Here is a 24993-nt window from a genome sequence, read left to right as displayed (position 1 = left end):
TTGGGGCATTGGTCCTAGACTCACAGGCAGAGGATCTCCTGGGGACATCCCCACTCGGTCCCCCACTCCTCCTGGTGCGGCAATGCTCAGGACAAAGTGGCATCAGAGAATGACTATAAATGGGCATGAAGGATACTTTTAGGGTGGTGGAAATGTTCTAAAATTGGATTTGGTGATGGTCACACAACTCTGTACATTTGCTAAAAATCATTTAATTAATACACTTAAAACAAGGGAACTTTATGGTATCCATTAATAATAGAGCTGTTAAAAAAATCGTCCACTGCACCCTAGTTACCCGTCTACTGGTCACACATGTGTTCAGTGTCTGCCTTATGGGGTGTTTGCTGGGAGCAGGAAAGTATTTCCCCACAGTTCTAGGGTAGGGCCTGAGGTTTCCACGAGTCCCACTCGTATTTTGGCTCTGAAAGTTCAAGTTAAAATCTAAACGTCTTTGAGGAAGGAAAGAAATTAAACCAAGGGTATGTAGGAGTCTGTCCTTTCTAGAAGCCTTGGAATCATAGGCTGGGGTGGAGGGGACCAAGTGGGAAGGCCTTGGGCAGGCTGGCAGAGGTAGCCCTGGCCTGTACCTCCCCCGCAGGGGGCAGCACCACACAGCCTGGAGAGCCACAGGGAAGCAAAATCTGGCTGGAGACCTGCTGGCTCAGCTTTACTAGATGTCGACCTCAAGTTAGTGAGTAGCGTCAAGCTATGCCAATCAAAATCCCAGGGGAGTATTTTTGGACTGTGACTATCTAATTCTAAAGTTCCTCTGAAAAAGTAAATGTCTGAGAGTGGTTCGGGAAAGTCTAAAAAATAAGAATGGGGAGGGGACATGCTTTTAGCAGATATAAAAACTTACTGAAAACCTTGAGTAATTAAAGCCTTGTAATTCCAGTCCAGATATAGACAAAGGGATCAATAAAACAACAGTCTGGAAACAGACCTGAGCCCCCATGGGAATCTGGGTTTTGATGGAGGAGGCTTTAAAAGATGACCAACCTAAATATAAAAAAGTCCCTACTTCTTACCAAGCACTACTAAATTCTATGTGGATTAAAGGCTAGACATAAAAATAAATCTATAATGGAATATTGTTGAGCCTTAAAATAAAGGAAAATTTGACGCATGCTACAGCATGAGTAAAACTTGAAGACATTATGCTAAGTGAAATAAGTCAGTCACAAAAGGACAAATACTGTAAGATTCCACTTCTATGAGGGACCTAGAGTAGTCAAATTCATAGAGACAGAAAGTAAAATGGTGGTTACCAGGGGCTGAGGGGAGAGAGGCAGGGAAATTACTGTTTAAGTGGTACAGGGTTTCAGTTTTGTGAGATGAAGGAGTTCAGGAGATGTATGGTAGTGATGGTTACACAACAATGTGAATGTACTTAATGCTATTGAACTGTACACTTAAAAACGGTTAAAATGGTAAAGTTTATGTGTTATATATTTTACCACAATTAAAATAAATAACCATGTTAAAATCTATAAACAAAAATATAAATATACTAGAAGAGAATATAGGAGAATGTTGTGGTTGTGGAGAAAGACTTCCTTAGCAAGATGTAAAACCATAAAGGGAAAATAAATGGGCACATTTTGTTACATAAAAATAAACTAAAACCTCTGTATAACACAATAAGACATAAATGAGATTCACATAAATGCAACATACTCAGAAAATATTTGCAACAAACAGGGCATCAAAGGATTTTTTTTTTTTTTTTTTTGGCTGCACCAGACGGCATGTGGGATCTTAGTTCCCCGACCAGGGATCAAACCTGCACCCCCTGCTTTGGAAGCGTGCAGTCTTAACCACTGGACCACCAGGGAAGTCCACAAAGCTTCTTCACATCAATAAGAAAAACTCAAATTACCCAACTGAAAAGTGAACAATTCTGAAAAGAAATAATGGCCAATAAATGTATGAAAAGATGTTCAACTTTACTAGTAATCAAGAACATTTAAATTGTTGCAAATGAAACAACATCCTTCACTTCTCATATTGGCAAAAATTTAAAAGATTGACAACTTCCTGTGTTGGTGGAAACATGGGGGGTGGGCACTCAAACTGTATGTATGAATATAGTATGTGTGTGTGTGTGTGTGTGTGTATATATATATATATAGTGTAGCCACGTAGCCTTCTTGGGGTGGGGAACTGGGGAGTCTCTTTTGTCTTTTGACTGAGCAGTTCTATTTCTAGGAAATTATCACAGGAGTATCATTGCACATCTACACACAGTAATATGTATACCAGGAGATGCTTACTGCAGCTTTGTCCAGTAGGGTGAATAACTGGAAACCACCAGTTTTCAGTAAAGACATGGTTACATCAATTCCATACATCCATGCTGAAGAATAACACTCAGATAAAAAGCACAAGGGTGAACTATGCATACTGACAGGATGGACAATACCATCCCATTCTATAAAAAGAAGAAAACCACACATGTGTGTTTGTGTGTTTACACATGTGTCTGAACATGCCCAGCAGCAGTTTTGAAAGGATGCATGTCAGGTGGTTAAATGGTTACTTCTGAAGGGAAGTGTGGGGTTGTTGGTGGGGGGAGGATTTAAGAGACTTTCAATCTATTGGGGTTAATTAGTGTAGTAAGAGTGCAACCTGTGGAGCAAGACAACCAAGCTTTATTTTTTATTTATCTTTGGCTGTGTTGGGTCTTCATTGCTGTGTGTGGGCTTTCTCTAGTGGCAGTGAGCAGGGGCTACTCTTCATTGCAGTGCGCAGGCTTCTCATTGCAGTGGCTTCTCTCATTGCGGAGCAGGGGCTCTAGGCACGTGGGCTTCCGTAGCTGTGGCACGTGGGCTCAGTAGTTGTGGCTTGTGGGCTCTAGAGCACAGGCTCAGTGGTTGTGGCGCACGGGCTTAGTTGCTCCACGGCATGTGGGATCTTCCCGGACCAGGGCTCGAACCCGTGTCCCGTGCATTGGCAGGCGGACTCTTAACCACTGTGCCACAAGGGAAATCCCGACAACCAGGTTTTGAATTCCAGCTTCACGTTTACTAGCTACGGACTTTGGGCAAGTTACTCAATCTCTCACCACCTTTGTTTTCTTTAGGAATACTAACAGTTTATAGCAATTAGAGGAGTGCCTGGCACGTAATGCACTCTCTGTTAGTGTTAGCTATTAATGTGAAAACAAATAATGTTGCTTTTTTAAGTTTAGAAACAATAAGGAAATAAGAAAGTAAAGACATTCAAAGCTCTCCCAACCAGAAGACACCATGGTTGATATTCTGATGACCTTCATATTAGATCTCTGTGTGCATGAACTCACACGTGCATGCATGCACACACACACTTTTACATTAATGACACCATAAGGGCGTGGTATCTAATGGATATCCTTTCATGTCTATAAATGTCTATAAATATTCATATCGTTTTAAAGGCTCTTTAGCATTCCATTGTATGAGTAGACCATAATTTATGTGAATAAACCTCATTTGGTCGACATTTAGATTATTTCTAATTATTCTTTATTATAAACAAGGCTGGTTTGAATTTCCTTGACCCCTGTTCAATAATTTCCTTACGATAAACTCTCAGGAGTGGAACTGCTGTGTCTGCACATTTTTACGTGTATGACATACATTGTCAAACTGTTCTCCAGAAAGCTGTGCCGATTCATACTTCCACCAATGTACAGGAGACCTCACATTTCTTTGAAGTCTCTCAAACTCTAGTATTGTCATTCCTTTTCACTTTTGTGCATTTGGTAATTGAAAAATTATATCATATTTGCATTCTTTTGACTGCATGTGAGGTTGAACATCTTTTCCTTTGTCAGATTTCTTCTTTACACAATTGTGTGAGCATTTTGCAGTATCAGTGTTTAATATCCTGATTCAATACATTTATTTGAGACCAGTTAACTTGGAGCCTGGTGGGGCCTTGGGGCTTGGATGGACACAGGATGGGGAGGTTCTTTTTCTAAATATATACGTTTGTTTTGTTTTGTTTATTTGCGGTATGCGGGCTTCTCACTGCTGTGGCCTCTCCCGTTGCGGAGCACAGGCTGCGGACGCGCAGGCTCAGCGGCCATGGCTCACGGGCCCAGCCGTTCCACGGCATGTGGGATCTTCCCGGACCGGGGCACGAACCCGTGTCCCCTGCATCAGCAGGCAGACTCTCAACCACTGCACCACCAGGGAAGCCCTATACATGTTTATTGACTAGCATTATTATGGACCTATTATTACAGGTAAATGATTCTTTTTTAAAAAAATATTTATGGATGTATGTATGTATTTGGCTGTGCCAGGTCTTAGTTTCAGCACACGGGATCTTTAGTTGAGGCATGAGGGATCTTTAGTTGTGGCATGCGGGATCTTTTTTAGTTGCAGCATGCAGGCTCTTAGTTGTGGCATGTGGGATCTAGTTCCCTGACCAGGGATCGAACCCAGAGCCCATGCATTGGGAGCACAGACTCTTAACCACTGGACCAGGAGGGAAGTCCTTAAATGATTCTTTTTTAATTGAAGTATAGTTGATTTACAAAGTTGTGTTAGTTTCTGGTGTGCAGCAAAGGAATTCAGTTATATATATATATATAAACTTTTTCATATTCTTTTCCATTATGGTTTCTTAAGGGATATTGAATATAGTTCCCTGTGCTACACAATAGGCCCCTGTTGTTTATCCATTCTATATATGAGTTTGCATCTGCTAGTCCCAAACTCTGAAGGATGGGGAGGTTTGATTAGAGGAGGCCTGGGAGGTGAAGACATGGCGCTGGAGCAGAGACCACTCAGACACTTGCCTCAGAGACTCACCAAGGTGTAGTGGACATTTTTAATGGGGAAATATGTTTGGGAGAACATTATTTAAATTATGGTAGATCCAAGTCTATATAATATCAATACAAAGTTTTTCTAAAACTTGTATTAACATAATGGTTTGCAAGGAAGAAATCAAAGGACAGGTCCAAATGTTTTGGTCAGGAGATGCTCACTCTTCTCCCTGAGAGTCCTTCTCCTATTTAAATCACTCAAATTGCCCCCTTTTACCTCAAAAATACACGAGATAACCACACCGTCTCCTGGCCACTGAGGACGCTTTTGCTACTCTACAGCCTTACCCCATCCACCCAAAGGTATGATGTGTCCCAGTAAGTGGGGCCACTTGGGTTGATCGCTTTCTACACTGTCTCATAAACATCCTGGGTGGACATTTGGGCAGTTCTCTCCCACGCATCCATCCTTCAGCTTCCTGCCTATACAAATGCAGCTCCATCTGGAAAGGTGAGTTGAAACCCTTCAAAACATCCTTTTAGTAACACTGGATAGCAAGAACAATTGGTCCTCTTCATTTCCCAGGACTTCAACTATTTGTACTGTGTTACAGGCACCCATAAAACATTAGCTCTATACACAGACAAGGTCTCAACCAACCTGAGCACAGTTTGCAGAAAAGCAAAGTCACCAGTGTCCAGGTTCAGGGCAATGCCAAAACTAGACTCCTGCTACCACCATCTCTTGAGAACTTGATTTTTAAAAAGTCCATGATACTCAACAACTTCACTAGGGATACCTCTTCAGTCGTCCTTGCAACTATTTTGGGAATCCAGATATTGAAACAGTAAACCCAAGGCCTGAACTTAATTTTGTGTATTTTATGGCTACAGCTAGAAATTAAGCTCACTTTTCACCTTGAGTAGAACATAGAAACGTGGAGGACCCAAAGTCTGCAGCTGTGGTTTTCAACTTTGACTGTCTGTTAGAATTGCCTGAGGAAATTTTTAAAAATACTGATGCCTGGATGGTCATGCCACCAGGAGGGTGGCCTGCGCATGGAAGCTCCCAGGTTATTTTTGCCCTGAGCGTTGATGAGACCCTGCCCTGTAGTCATATACAACCATGTGGCTCAGGAATAGTTGGACTTGTCTGGGGTTCCAACGCAGGCAAACGCTCTGGGCACATAGGTCCCATTCTTTTTGGATAAGAGGGGACATGGCCTCTTTCCCTTAGAATGGCTCCGAGAACACCAGTTGAAAAGTTGGAGTGGATCTCTGAAGCCTCCTTCCTAGCATGGCCATTCTATGCTTTCATTTCTCTGATTTTTTAAGTAGAGTACATACCTCTACACCAGCATGTCTCAAACTTTAATGTGCATACAAGTCACCTGGGGATCTTGTTAAAATGCAGGTTCTAATTCAGCAGGTCTGGGATGGTACCCAAGATACTGCATTTCTTTTCTTTTCTTTTTTCTTTTTTTTGGCTGTGTTGGGTCGTCATTGCTGTGTGCGGGCTTTCTCTAGTTGTGGTGAGTGGGGGGTACTCTTCATTGCGGTGCGTGGGCTTCTCATTGCCGTGGCCTCTCTTGTTGAGGAGCACAGGCTCTAGGCATGCGGGCTCCAGTAGTTGCAGCACGCGGGCTTAGTAGTTGCAGCAGGTGGGTCCTAGAGCGTGAGGGCTTCAGTAGTTGCAGCAAATGGCCTCAGTAGTTGAGACGTGTGGGCTCTAAGGCATGCGGACTTCAGTAGTAGTGGCACACCGGCTTAGTTGCTCTGCGGTACGTGGGATCTTCCCAGACCAGGGATTGAACCCATATCTCCCTGCACTGGCAAGTGGATTCTTAACCACTATGCCACCAGGGAAGTCCCTGCATTTCTTTTTCTAAAATTTTTTACTGAAGTATAGTTGATTTACAATGTTGTGTCAGTTTCAGGTATATAGCAAAGTGATTCAGTTATATATATTCTTTTTTTAGATTATTTTCCATTATAGGTTATTACAAGATATTGAATATGGTTCCCTGTGTTATATAGCAGGCCCTTGGTGTTTATCTATTTTATATATGCTAGTGTGTATCTGTTAATCCCAAACTTCTAATTTATCCCTCCCCCACCCCCTTTCCCCTTTGGTAACCATAACCCCTTTGTTTTCTATGTCTGTAAGTCTATTTTTGTTTTGTAAATTAGTTCATTTGTATCATTTTTTTAAGATTCCACATATAAAGTGATATCATATGATATTTGTCTTTGTCTGACTTAATTCACTTAGTATGATAATCTCTAGGTCCATCCATGTTGCTGCAAATGGCATTGTTTCATTCTTTTTTATGGCTGAGTAATATTCCACACTTGAAGAACCCCTATCCTAGGATGATGATTCTTAAACTTGGGTGCATATAAAAATACTTCAGATACTTCTAAAATCTTTTTTTTTTTTTTTTTTTTTTTTGCGGTCCTCAGGCCTCTCACTGCCATGGCCTCTCCCACCGCGTAGCACAGGCTCCGGACGCGCAGGCTCAGCGGCCATGGCTCACAGGCCCAGCCACTCCGCGGCCTGTGGGATCCTCCCAGACTGGGGCACGAACCCATGTCCCCTGCATCGGCAGGCGGACTCCCAACCACTGCGCCACCAGGGAAGCCCAGATACTTCTAAAATCTTGATGTTTAGGTCATATCCTAGACAAATTTGCATCAGAATATCTGGGTGGGATCCAGGCAACTCTGCTACAGATTGTTCTAAGTAAAGTTCCTGACTTATGGGGCTCAGAGGCTAAAATGACAATTAATTTGTAGTCAATCATGTTTCCTAATTGTTTTGGTATATGCCTGTCCCCCCAAATAGACATCAAGCTTCTTGAGGACAGGGACCTTGTTTCCTTTCTGATGTCCCTTCTGATCTCCTGCCCAGAGTAGTGTTCATCAAATGTTTGCTGCTTCTTGCTTGAGGGTAGTGAGGCCTCAGTGATTACTTTGGGTAATCACTATGAGAATCACTATGAGAAAATGACTGGGAAAAAGAGAGCTCAACAATTGTGGGTTTAAATGTGTTTTAAAATACTCAGAATGATCTAAGCAATGATCATCAGAGTCTAGTAACATCACAAATATACACACAAAGACCAGCTGGGCAGGAGCTGCCTTTTGATGGAAGCAGAGACCACCACCTATGAAATAGTCTTGTGGAAAAGCCAGACAGGAATCAAACGAGTCTGGACCCAACTACCACTTTACAGGAAAGACAGGGGCAGAGGAAGATGTTAAACACCACCACAGGGATGCAGTTAACAAAATCCAGTATGTGGAAAACCATGTAAGACAAACAGTGCAATTTCTTTAGCAATAATGGCAACTGCAAGGGAAAAATAAAGGAGGAGGAACATGTAGATTAAAAATGATGTAGGAGGGCTTTCCTGGTGGCGCAGTGGTTGAGAGTCCGCCTGCCGATGCAGGGGACGCGGATTCGTGCCCCAGTCCGGGAAGATCCCACATGCCTTGGAGTGGCTGGGCCCGTGAGCCATGGCCGCTGAGCCTGCATGTCCGGAGCCTGTGCTCCACAATGGGAGAGGCCACAGCAGTGAGAGGCCTGTGTACTGAAAAAAAAATGATGTAGGAGACATATCTCCCAAGTGCAATGTGTGGACCAGTCACATTAAAAAGTATATGAGGTGATCTGGGAAATAAATATGAATACTGCATGGATAATTCAATGAAAATAAAGAATTACTGTCATTTTTTTCCAGATGTGACAGTAATATTGTGGTTGTGTTAAAAAGAAAGGCCTTTGAAACCAAGAAGGGCCCTGTAGGATTCCTGGGCACAGAGGCCTTTCGGTGTCCCCCGTTTCTTGTTTGTAGGGAATAGGTTTCAGCCTCCATGACCTTCCCTGCATTCCAAAGGGCAGGTTCAAACAGTTGCTAATTAGGGAAGAGAGAGGATGCAGAGACAAGGGAGGAGCAGTCAAGAAACAATAGTGCAGCCTTGGGGTAGAGTCCTGGTTCCACCTCAAGGGATACACATAACAATATCTTTGAGCTCTTCTGCAGAACTCTTCATTCCAGAGAGAAGGTCACAGTTTGATAACCTCTAGATCCACAGAAGCTAATTAGGAGACCACCTGAGGCCAGATTAAAGGAATGCAGGCCTGCACACACCCTGATCCTCACCAGTAACCCCACCCTTGAACCATTGCTATAAAACTCCTCACCAAATTCCCCTGGGTTGGGACACAGTTTTGAGAGCATGAGCCCCCTGGGTCCCCCTTTGTCTGGCAAAGTAATAAAGCTTTCTTTTTCTTTTCTACTTCACCCAAAACTCTGCCTCTGAGATTCAATGTGGCACCAGTGCACAGAGGCCAAGGTTTCAGCATCACCTTTACCCAAAAGAACTGAAAACAGTGTCTTGAAGATATGTTTGTACAACGATGTTCCCAGCAGTATTATTCACAGTAACTAAAATGTGGAAGCAACCCCGCTGTCCACCAGTGGACGAATGGATAAGCAAAATGTGGTGCCTCTGTAGTCATACAGAGGAATATTATTGAGCCTTAAAAAGAATGGAAATTCTTACATATCCTACAACAGGGATGAAACTTGAGGACATTATGCAATAAACAAGTCACGAAAAGACAAATACTATATGATTCCACTTAACATGAGGCATTTAGAGTAGCTAAAAATCATAGAGACAGAAAGTAGAACGGTGGTATCTGGGGCTGGGGGGAAGGGAATGGAGAGTTATTGTTTAACGGGTACTGAGTTTCTGTTTTATAAGATGAAAAGAACTGTGGAGATGGATGGTGGTGATGGCTGCACACCACTGTGAACGTATTAAATACCACTAAACTATATACTTAAATGCAGTTAAGATGGTACATTTTATATTTAAGTATATTTTACCACAATAAAAAAAATGGGGGAAAAAAGAAAGAGGGCTTATCTTTTAGAGTCACCTACTGAAATATTTACAGATGGATTGATATGGGGTGTGGGATTTGTGTCAGCATGATCCAGTGTATGTGTCTGGGGTAGTGGGTAGAAATAGAGGCAGAAAATTGGCCATGAGTTAGCTGGTAACCATTGAAGCTGGGTGATGGTTATGTTGAGGAAAGTCATTCTACTACAGACCACTTTTGTATACAAATTTATATACAATTTTTGTATAAATTTCCATAGTATAACATTTAACCACTTTTCAGGATGAATAAAGGAATGGGCTCTTTAAAAAGCTTCTGGCCAAAGCCAGGCTTAAAAACTTTTGGAAGCCTGATAAAGTGGTTAATGGGTAATCCCAAGCAACTCATTGCAAAGTGAGCTTTATACCGCAGTTGGCTTCAAAAGTGGGGAATTAGAGTTGGAGAAGCAGGTCAAATGGAAAGAAAATCTCTGGACTGGAAAAGAACTCTCAGGGATTTTGTCCAGACCAGGGGCAGATGCCAAGTGTCCCTCTCAACTGGGACGGAGCTGAATGGAAGCTCGAAGAGTCACATGTCACAGAAAGCAGTTCTCAGTCACGCAAAGGGTGTCCAGAACTGAGGCCTTTTCTGTGACTAGTAACTTGGTCACTATATGATTAGAGGAAGTTGCTTTTCAGTTAATACCAAGAGTGGTCAAAATCATCATGGGGCAAGTTACTAGGCACCGCCAAACCACTAGATGCGAGGGTCTCCTTTTAGGATCTGGAAAGGGCTGAAAACTGAGAGACCTGAACTCTAGTTCCATCCTCAGATGGAAATAAGTTATAACCCCCACTGGCCCTGCCCTGGCTAGCAAGTATATCAGTGGCTCTCACCTTAGCTGCAAGGATCATCTGGGAACTTTCAACAAATTCCAACATCCAGGCTGACTCCAGACTGACATCAGAATCTAGGGGCCTGGCGGAGGAGCTTCAAGATGGCGGAAGAGTAAGACGCGGAGATCACCTTCCTCCCCACAAATACATCAGAAATACATCTACATGTGGAACAATTCCTACAAAACACCTACTGAACGCTGGCAGAAGACCTCAGACCTCCCAAAAGGCAAGAAACTCCCCACATACCTGGGTAGAGTAAAAGAAAAAACAGAGACAAAAGAATAGGGACGGCAGCTGCACCTTGGGGAGGGAGCTGTGAAGGAGGAAAGGTTTCCACACGCTAGAAGCCCCTTCGCGGGCGGAGACTGTGGGTGGCAGAGGGGGGAAGCTTCAGAGCCGCAGAGGAGAGCGCAGCCACAGGGGTGTGGAGGGCAAAGCGAAGAGATTCCCGCACAGAGGATCGGTGCCGACCAGCACTCCCCAGCCTGAGAGGCTTGTCTGCTCACCCGCCGGGGCGGGCGAGGCTAGGAGCTGAGGCTTGGGCTTCGGTCCAATCCCAGGGAGAGGACTGGGGTTGGCGGCGTGAACACAGCCTGAAGGGGGCTGGTGCACCACAGCTAGCCGGGTGGGGGTCCGGGAAAATGTCTGGAGCTGCTGAAGAGGCAAGAGACTTTTTCTTCCCTCTTTGTTTCCTGGTGCGCGAGGAGAGCCCCGCATCCTTACCCCTCCCTACCCCCGGCCTGAGTGAGCCAGAGCCCCCGAATCAGCGGCTCCTTTAACCCCGTCGTCCTGTCTGAGCGAAGAACAGATGACCTCAGGCGACCTACATGGAGAGGCGGGTCCAAATCCAAAGCTGAACCCTGGAAGCTGTGTGAACAACGAAGAGAAAGGGAAATTTCTCCCAGCAGCCTCAGGAGCATCGGATTAAATCTCCACAATCAACTTGACGTACCCTGCATCTGTGGAATACATGAATAGACCACGAATCATCCCAAATTGAGGAGGTGGACTTTGGGAGCAATGATATATATATATATTTCCCCTTTTTCTCTTCTTGTGAGTGTGTATGTGTATGCTTCTGTGTGTGATTTTGTCTGTATAGCTTTGCTTTTACCATTTGTCCTAGGGTTCTGTCTGTCCGTTTTTCTTTTTACTATTATTACTTAAAAAATTTTTTTTCTTAATAAGTATTTTTTATTTTACTAACTTTATTTTATTTTACTTTATTTTATCTTCTTTCTTTCTCTCTTTTTTTCCCCCCTTTTATTCTGAGCCATGTGGAGAACAGGCTCTTGTGCTCCAGCCAGGCATCAGGGCTGTTCCACTTGAGGTGGGAGAGCCAAGTTCAGGAAACTGGTCCACAAGAGACCTCCCAGCTCCAGGTAATACCAAACGGTGAAAATCTGCCAGAGATCTCCATTTCAACACCAACACCCAGCTCCACTCAATGACCAGCAAGCTACAGTGCAGGACACCCTACGGCAAACAACTAGCAAGACAGGAACACAACCCCATCCATTACCACAGAGGCTGCCTAAAATCATAATAAGGCTGCAGACACCCTAAAACACACCACCAGATGTGGACCTGCCCACCAGAAAGACAAGATCCAGCCTCATCCACCAGAACACAGGCACTAGTCCCCTCCACCAGGAAGCCTACACAACCCACTGAACCAACCTTAGCCACTGGGGACAGACACCAAAAACAATGGAAACTACAAACCTGCAGCCTGCGAAAAGGAGACCCCAAACAAAGTAAGTTAAGCAAAATGAGAAGACAGAGAAACACACAGCACATGAAGGAGCAAGGCAAAAACCCACCAGACCAAACAAATGAAGAGGAAATAGGCAGTCTACCTGAAAAAGAATTCAGAATAATGATAGTAAAGGTGGTCCAAAATCTTGGAAATAGAATGGAGAAAATACAATAAACATTTAACAAGGACCTAGAAGAACTAAAGAGCAAACAAACAGAGATGAACAAGACAATAAATGAAATTAAAAATTCTCTAGAAGGGATCAATAGAAGAATAACTGAGGCAGAAGAATGGATAAGTGACCTGGAAGATAAAAGAGTGGAAATAACTACTGCAGAGAAGAATAAAGAAAAAAGAATGAAAAGAATTGAGGACAGTCTCAGAGACCTCTGGGACAAGGTTAAATGCACCAACATTCGAATTATAGGTGTCCCAGAAGAAGAAGAGAAAAAGAAAGGGACTGAGAAAATATTTGAAGAGATTATAGTCGAAAACTTCCCTAATATAGGAAAGGAAATAGTTAATCAAGTCCAGGAAGCACAGAGAGTCCCATACAGGATAAATCCAAGGAGAAATACGCCAAGACACATATTAATCAAACTGTCAAAAATTAAATACAAAGAACAAATATTAAAAACAGCATGGGAAAAACAACAAGTAACACATAAAGGAATCCCCATAAGGTTAACAGCTGATCTTTCAGCAGAAACTCTGCAAGCCAGAAGGGAGTGGCAGGACATATTTAAAGTGATGAAAGAGAAAAACCTACAAACAAGATTACTCTACCCAGCAAGGATCTCATTCAGATTTGAGGGAGAAATTAAAAACTTTACAGAGAAGCAAAAGCTAAGAGAATTCAGCACCACCAAACCAGCTTTACAACAAATGCTAAAGTAACTTCTCTAGGCAGGAAACACAAGAGAAGGAAAAGGCCTACAATAATCAACCTAAAGCAATTAAGAAAATGGGAATAGGAACATACATATCAATAATTACCTTAAATGTAAATAGATTAAATGCTCCAACCAAAAGACATAGACTGGCTGAATGGATACAAAAACAAGACCCATATACATGCTGTCTACAAGAGACCACTTCAGACCTAGGGACACATACAGACTGAAAGTGAGGGGATGGAAAAAGATATTCCATGCAAATGGAAACCAAAAGAAAGCTGGAGTAGCAATTCTCATATCAGACAAAATAGACTTTAAAACAAAGACTATTACAAGAGACAAAGAAGGACACTACATAATGATCAAGGGATCGATCCAAGAAGAAGATATAACAATTGTAAATATTTATGCACCCAACAGAGGAGCACCTCAATACATAAGGCAAATACTAACAGCCATAATAGGGGAAATCGACAGTAACACAATCATAGTAGGGGACTTTAACACTCCACTTTCACCAATGGACAGATCATCCAAAATGAAAATAAATAAAGAAACACAAGCTTTAAATGATACATTAAACAAGATGGACTTAATTGATATTTATAGGACATTCCATCCAAAAACAACAGAACACACATTCTTCTCAAGTGCTCATGGAACATTCTCCAGGATAGATCATATCTTGGGTCACAAATCAAGCCTTGCTAAATTTAAGAAAATTGAAATCGTATCACGTATCTTTTCCGGCCACAATGGTATGAGACTAGATATCAATTACAGGAAAAGATCTGTAAGAAATACAAACACATGGAGGCTAAACAATACACTACTTAATAACCAAGAGATCACTGAAGAAATCAAAGAGGAAATCAAAAAATACCTAGAGACAAATGACAATGAAAACACAACAGAAAACCTATGGGATGCAGCAAAAGCAGTTCTAAGAGGGAAGTTTATAGCTATACAAGCCTACCTTAAGAAATAAGAAACATCTCAAATAAATAACCTAACCACACACCTAAAGCAATTAGAGAAAGAAGAACAAAAACCCCCCAAATTTAGCAGAAGGAAAGAAATCATAAAGATCAGATGAGAAATAAATGAAAAAGAAATGAAGGAAAGGATAGCAAAGATCAATAAAATTAAAAGCTGCTTCTTTGAGGAGATAACAAAATTGATAAACCATTAGCCAGACTCATCAAGAAAAAGAAGGGGAAGACTCAAATTAATAGGATTAGAAATGAAAAAGGAGAAGTAACAACTGACACTGCAGAAACACAAAAGATCATGAGAGATTACTACAAGCAAATCTATGCCAATACAATGGACAACCTAGAAGAAATGGACAAATTATTAGAAAAGCACAACCTGCCAAGACTAAATCAGGAAGAAATAGAAAATATGAACAGACCAATCACAAGCACTGAAATTGAAACTGTGATTAAACATCTTCCAATAAACAAAAGCCCAGGACCAGATGGCTTCACAGACAAATTCTATCAAACATTTAGAGAAGAGCTGACACCTATCCTTCTCAAACTCTTCCAAAATATAGCAGAGGGAAGAACACTCCCAAACTCATCCTACGAGGCCACCATCACCTTGATACCAAAACCAGACAAGGATGTCACAAGGAAACAAAACTACAGGCCAATATCACTGATGAACATAGATGCAAAAATCCTCAACAAAATACTAGCCAACAGAATTCAACACGACATTAAAAAGATCATACACCATGATCAAGTGGAGTTTATTCCAGGAATGCAAGGATTCTTCAATATATGCAAATCAATCAATGTGATAAACCATATTAACAAATTGAAGGAGAAAAGCCATATGATCATCTCAATAGATGCAGAGAAAGCTTTCGACAAAATTCAACACCAATTTATGATAAAAACCCTGCAGAAAGTAGGCATGGAGGGAACTTTCCTCAACATAATAAAGGCCATATAGGACAAACCCACAGCCAACATCGTCCTCAATGATGAAAAACTGAAAGCATTTCCACTAAGATCAGGAACAAGACAAGGTTGCCCACTCTCACCACTCTTATTGAACATAGTTTTGGAAGTTCTAGCCACAGCAATCAGAGAAGAAAAAGAAATAAAAGGAATCCAAATCGGAAAAGAAGAAATAAAGCTGTCACTGTTTGCAGATGACATGATACTATACATAGAGAATCCTAAAGATGCTACCAGAAAACTACTAGAGCTAATCAATGAATTTGGTAAAGTAGCAGGATACAAACTTAATGCACAGAAATCTCTGGCATTCCTATACACTAATGATGAAAAATCTGAAAGTGAAATCAAGAAAACATTCCCATTTACCATTGCAACAAAAAGAATAAAATATCTAGGAATAAACCTACCTAAGGACACAAAAGACCTGTATGCAGAAAATTATAAGACACTGATGAAAGAAATTAAAGATGATACAAATAGATGGAGAGGTATACCATGTTCTTGGATTGGAAGAATTAACATTGTGAAAATGACTCTACTACCCAAAGCAATCTACAGATTCAATGCAATCCCTATCAAACTACCACTGGCATTTTTCACAGAACTAGAACAAAAAATTTCACAATTTGTATGGAAACACAAAACACCCTGAATAGCCAAAGCAATCTTGAGAAGGAAAAACGGAGCTGGAGGAATCAGGCTCCCAGACTTCAGACTATACTACAAAGCTACAGTAATCAAGACAGTATAGTACTGGTACAAAAACAGAAAGATAGACAATGGAACAGGATAGAAAGCCCAGAGATAAACCCACGCACATATGGACACCTTATCTTTGATAAAGGAGGCAGGAATGTACAGTGGAGAAAGGACAGCCTCTTCAATAAGTGGTGCTGGGTAAACTGGACAGATACATGTAAAAGTATGAGATTAGATCACTCCCGAACACCATACACAAAAATAAGCTCAAAATGTATTAAACACCTAAATGTAAGGCGAGAAACTATCAAACTTTTAGAGGAAAACGTAGGCAGAACACTCTGTGACATAAATCACAGCAAGATCCTTTCTGACCCCCCTCCTACAGAAATGGAAATAAAAACAAAAATAAACAAATGGGACCTAATGAAACTTCAAAGCTATTGCACAGCAAAGGAAACCATAAACAAGACCAAAAGACAATCCTCAGAAAGGGAGAAAATATTTGCAAATGAAGCAACTGACAAAGGATTCATCTCCAAAATTTATAAGCAGTTCACGCAGCTCAATAACAAAAAAAAAAAAACAACCCAATTCAAAAACGGGCAGAAGACCTAAATAGACATTTCTCCAAAGAAGATATACAGACTGCCAACAAACACATGAAAGAATGCTCAACATCATTAATCATTAGAGAAATGCAAATCAAAACTACAATGAGATATCATCTCACACCAGTCAGAATGGCCATCATCAAAAAATCTAGAAACAATAAATGCTGGAGACGGTGTGGAGAAAAGGGAACACTCTTGCACTGCTGGTGGGAATGTGAATTGGTTCAGCCACTATGGAGAACAGTATGGAGGTTCCTTAAAAAACTACAAATAGAACTACCATATGACCCAGCAATCCCACTACTGGGCATATACCCTGAGAAAACCATAATTCAAAAAGAGTCATGTACCAAAATGTTCATTGCAGCTCTATTTACAATAGTCCAGAGATGGAAACAACCTAAGTGTCCATCATCGGATGAATGGATAAAGAAGATGTGGCACATATAAACAATGGAATATTACTCAACCATAAAAAGAAATGAAACTGAGCTATTAGTAATGAGGTGGATAGACCTAGAGTTTGTCATACAGAGTGAAGTAAGTCAGAAAGAGAAAGACAAGTACCGTATGCTAACACATATATATGGAATTTAAGAAAAACAAATGTCATGAAGAACCTAGGGGTAAGACAGGAATAAAGACACAGACCTACTAGAGAATGGACTTGAGGATATGGGGAGGGGGAAGGGTAAGCTGTGACAAAGCGAGAAAGAGGCATGGACATATATACACTACCAAACGTAAGGTAGATAGCTAGTGGGAAGCAGCCGCATAGCACAGGGAGATCAGCTCCGTGCTTTGTAACCACCTGGAGGGGTGAGATAGGGTGGATGGGAGGGAGGGAGTCGCAAGAGGGAAGAGATATGGGAACATATGTATATGTATAACTGATTCACTTTGTTATAAAGCAGAAACTAACACACCATTGTAAAGCAATTATACTACAATAGAGATGTAAAAAAAAAATGGCAAAAAAATAAATAAATAAAAGCTGGTTCTTTGAGAAGATAAACAAAATTGATAAACCATTAGCCACACTTATCAAGAAAAAAGGGGAAGACTCAGATCAATAGAATTAGAAATGAAAAACAAGTAACAACTGACACTGCAGAAATACAAAAGATCATGAGAGATTACTACAAGCAACTTTATGCAATAAAATAGACAACCTGGAAGAAACGGACAAATTCTTAGAAATGCATAACCTTCCAAGACTGAACCAGGAAGAAATAGAAAATATGAACAGACCAATCACAAGCACTGAAATTGAAACTGTGATTTAAAATCTTCCAACAAACAAAAGCCCAGGACCAGATGGCTTCACAGGTGAATTCTATCAAACATTTAGAGAAGAGCTAACACCTATCCTTCTCAAACTCTTCCAAGATATAGCAGAGGGAGGAACACTCCCAAACTCAACCTATGAGGCCACCATCACTCTGATACCAAAACCTTTGAAGATATCACAAAGAAAGAAAACTACAGGCCAATATCACTGATGAACATAGATGCAAAAATCCTCAACAAAATACTAGCAAACAGATTCCAGCATCACATTAAAAGCATCATACATTATGTTTAAGTGGAGTTTATCCCAGGAGTGCAAGGATTCTTCGATATACACAAATCAATCAATGTGATAAACCATATTAACAAATTGAAGGAGAAAAACCATATGATCATCTCAATAGATGCAAAGAAAGCTTTCAACAAAATTCAACACCCATTTATGATAAAAACCCTCCAGAAAGTAGGCATAGACGGAACTTTCCTCAACATAATAAAGACCACATATGACAGACCCACAGCCAACATTGTCCTCAATGATGAAAAACTGAAACCATTCCCACTAGGGTCAGGAATAAGACAAGGTTGTCCACTCTCACCACTATTATTCAACATAGTTTTGGAAGTTTTAGCCACAGCAATCAGAGAAGAAAAAGAAATAAAAGGAATCCAAATCGGAAAAGAAGAAATAAAGCTGTCACTGTTTGCAGATGACATGATACTATACATAGAGAATCCTAAAGATGCTACTAGAAAACCTAGAGCTAATCAATGAATTTGGTAAAGTAGCAGGATACAAACTTAATGCACAGAAATCTCTGGCATTCCTATACACTAATGATGAAAAATCTGAAAGTGAAATCAAGAAAACACTCCCATTTACCATTGCAACAAAAAGAATAAAATATCTAGGAATAAACCTACCTAAGGACACAAAAGACCTGTATGCAGAAAATTATAAGACACTGATGAAAGAAATTAAAGATGATACAAATAGATGGAGACATATACCATGTTCTTGAATTGGAAGAATCAACATTGTGAAAATGACTCTACTACCCAAAGCAATCTACAGATTCAATGCAATCCCTATCAAACTACCACTGGCATTTTTCACAGAACTAGAACAAAAAATTTCACAATTTGTATGGAAACACAAAAGACCCCAAAAGCCAAAGCAATATTGAGAAAGAAAAACGGAGCTGGGGGAATCAGGCTCCCTGACTTCAGACTCTACTACAAAGCTACAGTAATCAAGACAGTATGGTACTGGCACAAAAACAGAAATATAGTCAAGGGAACAGGATAGAAAGCCCAGAGGGAAACCCACACACATATGGTCACCTTATCTTTGATAAAGGAGGCAAGAATATACAGTGGAGAAAAGACAGCCTCTTCAATAAGTGGTGCTGGGAAAACTGGACAACTACATGTAAAAGAATGAAATTAGAACACTCCCTAACACCATACAGAAAAATAAACTCAAAGTGGATTAAAGACCTAAATGTACAGCCAGACAACATCAATCTCTTTGAGGAAAACATAGGCAGAACACTCTGTGACATAAATCACAGCAAGATCCTTTTTGACCCACCTCCTAGAGAAATGGAAATAAAAAGAAAAATAAGCAAATGGGACCTAATGAAACTTAAAAGCTTTTGCACAGCAAAGGAAATCATAAACAAGACAAAAAGACAACACTCAGAATGGGAGAAAATATTTGCAAATCACAAACGATTCATCTCCAAAATATACAGGCAACTCAAGCAGCCTAATATCAAAAGAACAAAAATCCCCATCCATAAATGGGCAGAAGACCTAAATAGACATTTCTCCAAAGAAGATATGTAGATTGCCAACAAACACATGAAAGAATGCTCAACATCACCAATAATTAGAGAAATGCAAATTAAAACTACAATGAGATATCATCTCACACCAGTCAGAATTGCCATCATCAAAAAATCTAGAAACAATAAATGCTGGAGAGGGTGTGAAGAAAAGGGGACACTCTTGCACTATTGGTGGGAATGTGAATTGGTACACCCACTATGGAGAACAGTATGGAGGTTCCTTAAAAAACTAAAAATAGAACTACCATATGACCCAGCAATCCCACTACTGGGCATATACCCTGAGAAAACCATAATTCAAAAGGAGTCATGTACCGAAATGTTCATTGCAGCTCTATTTACAATAGCCAGGACATGGAAGCAACCTAAGTATCCATCAACAGATGAATGGATAAAGAAGATGTGGCACATATATACAATGGAATATTACTCAGCTATATAAAGGAATGAAACTGAGTTATTTGTAGTGAGGTGATGGACCTAGGGACTGTCATACAGAGTGAAGTAAGTCAGAAAGTGAAAAACAAATACCATATGCTAACACATATATATGTAATCTAAAAAAAAAATGGTTAGAAGTATCTAGGGGCAAGACAGGAATAAATTTGCAGACCTAAGAGAATAGACTTGAGGATACGGGGAGGGGGAAGGGTAAGCTGGGACAAAGTGAGAGAGTAGCATGGACATATATTCACTAGCAAACGTAAAATAGATAGCTAGTTGGAAGTGTCCACATAACACAGGGAGATCAGCTCCGTGCTTTGAGACCACCTAGAGGGGTGGGATAGGGAGGGTGGGAGGGAGGGAGATGCAAGAGGGAAGCGATATGGGGACATATGTATATGTATAACTGATTCACTTGGTTTTGTTATAAAGCAGAAACTGACACGCCATTGTAAAGCAACTATACCCTAATAAAGATGTTAAAAAAAAAAAAAAGAATCTAGGAGCCTGAGAAACAATACTTTTTAAAAGGAAGACACAGGTCTTTGAGAAAACAAAGCAATGAGCGGACCATTATGTGTGGTTAGATAAGAGTAAAATCTGGAATCTATATCTATATCTGTGTCTAAATCTAAATCTATATCTATTTCCAAATATGTATCTATATCTAAATCTATATCTAAATCTATATATCCATATCTAAATCTATATCTATATCTATGGCAATTAGAGTGAAGGTCCCTTCCTTCTGCACTTATTTTGCGTATAAATATCATTAAATTATATGTGGCTAATTTCTTTGCAAAAATTACTCTTAGGACACCCTGATTTAAATATTTTTTTAAAATTTAGTTTCCTATACCATGCAACCTTTAATGATAAGTTTATGTTGCCTCTCAACACTTGTTTTAAGACTTAGAACTGTATGAATTTATTTCTCAGATGAAGTTAAGTTTACTCACCTAAAAGTTGTAACGTACATACCCACACTGTGTTAATTCTCTATCTACGTAGGCTCATTGACTTTTATTCTGTTACTCTTCCATGCCCACCCTATCATCCATCATCCTAAGACTTGACTTCCATGTATTAGTTACAAAGCATCAAGACAGTGTTTTCACTTTCTGCCTGAGGCTTGTTTGTAATAAATTTTGTGATACTAACAGATTCATTTCTTAAAAGTAATGTGAAAGTCAGTTTATCCTCATTATCCAGCAAAGCTCTCTAACTCCACATTGAGTCATATCAGTGCCCTGAATTTTCCAGCAGAAACCAAAGGCCAGTGTTAATTCTCTTATGGGGCAGTGAAGAACTGTCCTAGAGATACCGGGGAACCATCAGATACTCCCTAGGTTCAGTCTTTGACAGAGGCACCAAGAGATGATTTACAGGAGGAAAGTTTTTCAAAAGACGAACTCCTAAGCAAATTCTTGCCCATTCCTACAATTTATTTGGCAAATTCATGCTACATGATGACAAACACATGCATTAAAATATGTATGTGAAATAATGTAAAAAGTTATTTATACAACTGATTAAAACTACACATATGGTGTGTATGTTTGAAAGGGAGCAGGACCCTGTGGGGCCCTCCTGGGTACAAATTCTTTCTGTGTCCCCCGTTTCTTGTTTGAAGGAAATAAGCTTCATTCAGCCTCCTTGACCTTCCCAGAGTTCTGAAGAGCAGATTCAAACAATTGTTTATAAGGGAAGGGAAAGAATGCAGAAACTAAGGAGGATCAGTCAAGAAACAGTAAGTGCAGCCAGTGGGGCAGGGTCCTGGTTCCTCCTCAAAGAATATACATAATAATATCTTTGAGTTCTGTAGGAACTAAAGCTGCCGCCACCCAGGTGGGGGATGGTAACTTCAGGCTGAGCACAAGATTCCTGGAACACTGCCCTGTTACCTTACCACCAACCAATCAAAAGAAAGTCAGCACACAGTGGAAGATAATGAAGACTGACATCCTCCCCAAATGATTCTCCCTTTAAAAACTTTCATGGTCAAAACAAAAACAAACAAACAAAAAACTTTCATGGTTGAGCAGAATCTTTGGAGCTGGCTTTTGGACAGGAGTCTGCCATCTCCCCAGGTTGCTGGTCTCCTGAATAAAGCAAACTTTCTGTTCCTACCAGCACTTGTCTCTTGAGCATTGGCTTTCAAGTGGTGAGCAGCCAAATCTGAGTTCAGTAATATGTTCACAAACCAAACTTGACAGTGAATTTAAAAGACTGTTAAGCATGCAAGGCTGAGCAAGCAGGCATGGGTCAACATCCATATGCAGGAGTTTAGAAGGTACAAAGAGGGGCTGACGGCACCAGAAAGGCCCCACAGGCCTCTTGGGGTATCCACTCCAGACTAGACTCAGAAATTTGTCCTTTTATTGTCCCAGAGATGATTAGGTCCAGGGATATTGACTAACACTAACCAAGTTCACAAGGGTTGATGTATAAACCCAAAGGCCAATTTATTTAATTTACAATGAGATTTACAACAGTTATAAGGGTTAGTCATTCTCATCTTCTAGCCCTTGCATTCTCTCCTTATAGGCAGCCATACATGGAAAATCAAATTATCATCAGAAAATTACAGAATCAGAATGAGGCACATTAGCAAAGGGATTCAAATGTTTAATAGACTCAGAATAAGATGTCTGGAATCCTCCATCCCTGGAAATGAGATTTGCCTGGGCCTGGGACTAGAGAGGTGGAGACCTCTTAGATTGTTATGGAATGAACCCATGAACTTCCATGGCTAACTCCCTGTGATTGAAAGTCTTTCCTCTTGCTAACCTAGGAGTCTCCTCTAAGGACCTTTAGTTATGCAGTGCGATTTGGGCATTACTGGAGAACCACTTCTTCCCAAAAAGTGTACCCAGTAGTGCAGCTGGCAGGGATGGGGCAGAGGTGTGGCATTCCCAGAGCTGTGGAGAATTGAATGGGGTGGGGAGGGCTTGCTCCCAGCTCATGCATTTGGTGAACACACATTATGTCTTCATTCAGGGGTAAGGAGGACCCCGCGGCTAAGTGAATGCCATCAGACAAAGCTACTGGCAAATTCTGAACTGGCTCCTTCAGGGAAGACTTCTGGAGGCAAACTTCTCTGAGGGCTACTTGTCTGTGTGTCCAGAGGGCATTTGTAATTACCTAATGGGCCTGTCATTTATAGACTTGTCAGTCTCCCTCAGAATCTGCCAGCACCTTCTCCTCACTGTCCCTCAGGAGATACACCCTCCTACACCTGGATGTTCTCTCTTCCACCTCTGCTGTTCAGGGCCTAATTCAAAGGCTACCTCCTTTATGACAAAGCTCCCCCAGGGGCCCAGCTTGCAGAGACCACTCCTTGCTCTGACTCCCATGCACTTTGTCACATGCACGATAATACTGACAATGGTTAAAGCTTACTGAATACCTTCTATGTGCCAGACGCTATGCTAAGCACTTTACATATATTATATGCTTCAATCCGCAGATCTATCGCCGAGGTAGGTCTGTCACTACTCTCATTGTGTAGGTAAGGAGACCCTTTGAGGATGAGGAGGCTGCCCAAGATCAAGCAGCTTATAAGAGACAGGGTGTGAGGACAAGTCTTTTGACAGAGAGCCATGTTTGCACCACTTCCCACATACTACCCTGGTTTTTAGGTATCTGCGTGTATGAGCACACGTCTGCCTATTACACTAGATTGGGGTGGGAAAACCATGCCCTACAACTTAAAAGCACACCACAGCCTGTTTTTATATGGCCAGCTAGCTAAGAATGGTTTTTAAATGTTTAAAAGGTTGCGATAAAAAGAAGGAGAAGAAGAACGCAGAGGAAGAAGAGATCATATATGAGCAAAAAGCCTGAAACACTGTCCGTTTGGCCCTTAACAGATACGTTTGTTGACACCTGAACCAGACGATAAGCATTCTGAGAACAGATTCATACTTTACTCCTTTTAATTCTCCCACAGGACCTAACACAGCATCCCCTAAAACGTTTTTAGAATGAAAGAAGAAAGGTGTGGTGGATAAGACAAACTTTCCAAAGTTCTCCTAGATCCACAGGTTAGAGCTTCCCCTTTTCCACTACCCTAGGGATTGGTGTGGTGTTGTAGTGACATCCGCTGGTGTCCATTACAAAGACAGGGCATGACCTCTGAGGTGCCTGTCCAAGAGGGGGATGGTTTTGCAAAACTCCACCACCTATACTCTCATGGGCAACTTGAAGAATGCTAAAAGTTCTAATTGGCATGAGAAGCACAACAGCGGCCAATGCATAAAGTGCATAGTTTTACTATTACATACGTGTAAAAGATATGTTTGGAGTGTCTGCTCTGCTGCCATCCATACCGATGTAGTCTCCAGGCTATGGCCGGCCCTTCCATACTTCTCCGTAACTCTGATCTGGGGCACAATGATGGGACAACCAAAGTTGGGCAAATTAGATTATCTCTGAAGAATTAGAAATTGGTGGATTGAGGAACACATTCTGGGATGGTCCCTTGAGTAGAGTAGATGTAAGCGTAGAGGCTGAGGAATGGCCTAGGGCAGGGACACGTGGAAGAAGCTGGCTGCAGAAGGGTAAAAAAAGATACCCAGAGAGAGGCAGAGACCAGAAGCAGAAAAAGAGAACAGCTTGGCTTCCCAGGCCCAGGCCTTGAGAGATCTGACTGTCCCTGGGTACCATGAGGTCACCGTGTGTTCTGCTGCTGCTCCCTCTTTTTGCATAAGTTAGCTTGAATGGGCTTCTGTTACTTGCAGCCTAAAATATCCTGACAATGACAGTGGCTTTCTCTTTCCCTTGGGCAGCATGCACAGGTTCTGACAGTTCACTTGAGCTTGGGCTGTAGTTGCAGAGCTAGACATATCAGATGGGGGTGGGAGGGGCTCTTGACTTTAGCATAAAGAGTTCCTGCCAGAGGAGCTCTC

The 24993-nt window shown here is 41.2% G+C and overlaps 1 protein-coding gene across 2 annotated transcripts in view; it reads right to left on the bottom strand.

The window, feature by feature from the left end:
• SLC4A5 (solute carrier family 4 member 5) overlaps positions 1-24993 on the bottom strand; it is a 151066-nt gene that overhangs the window by 48541 nt on the left and 77532 nt on the right. The window lies entirely within an intron of this gene.

Source organism: Tursiops truncatus, chromosome 14 (assembly GCF_011762595.2).
Source record: "Tursiops truncatus isolate mTurTru1 chromosome 14, mTurTru1.mat.Y, whole genome shotgun sequence".
Classification (NCBI taxonomy): domain Eukaryota; kingdom Metazoa; phylum Chordata; class Mammalia; order Artiodactyla; family Delphinidae; genus Tursiops; species Tursiops truncatus.
Note: the sequence above shows the minus strand (reverse complement) of the source record. Positions and strands in the feature narration are given on the sequence as shown.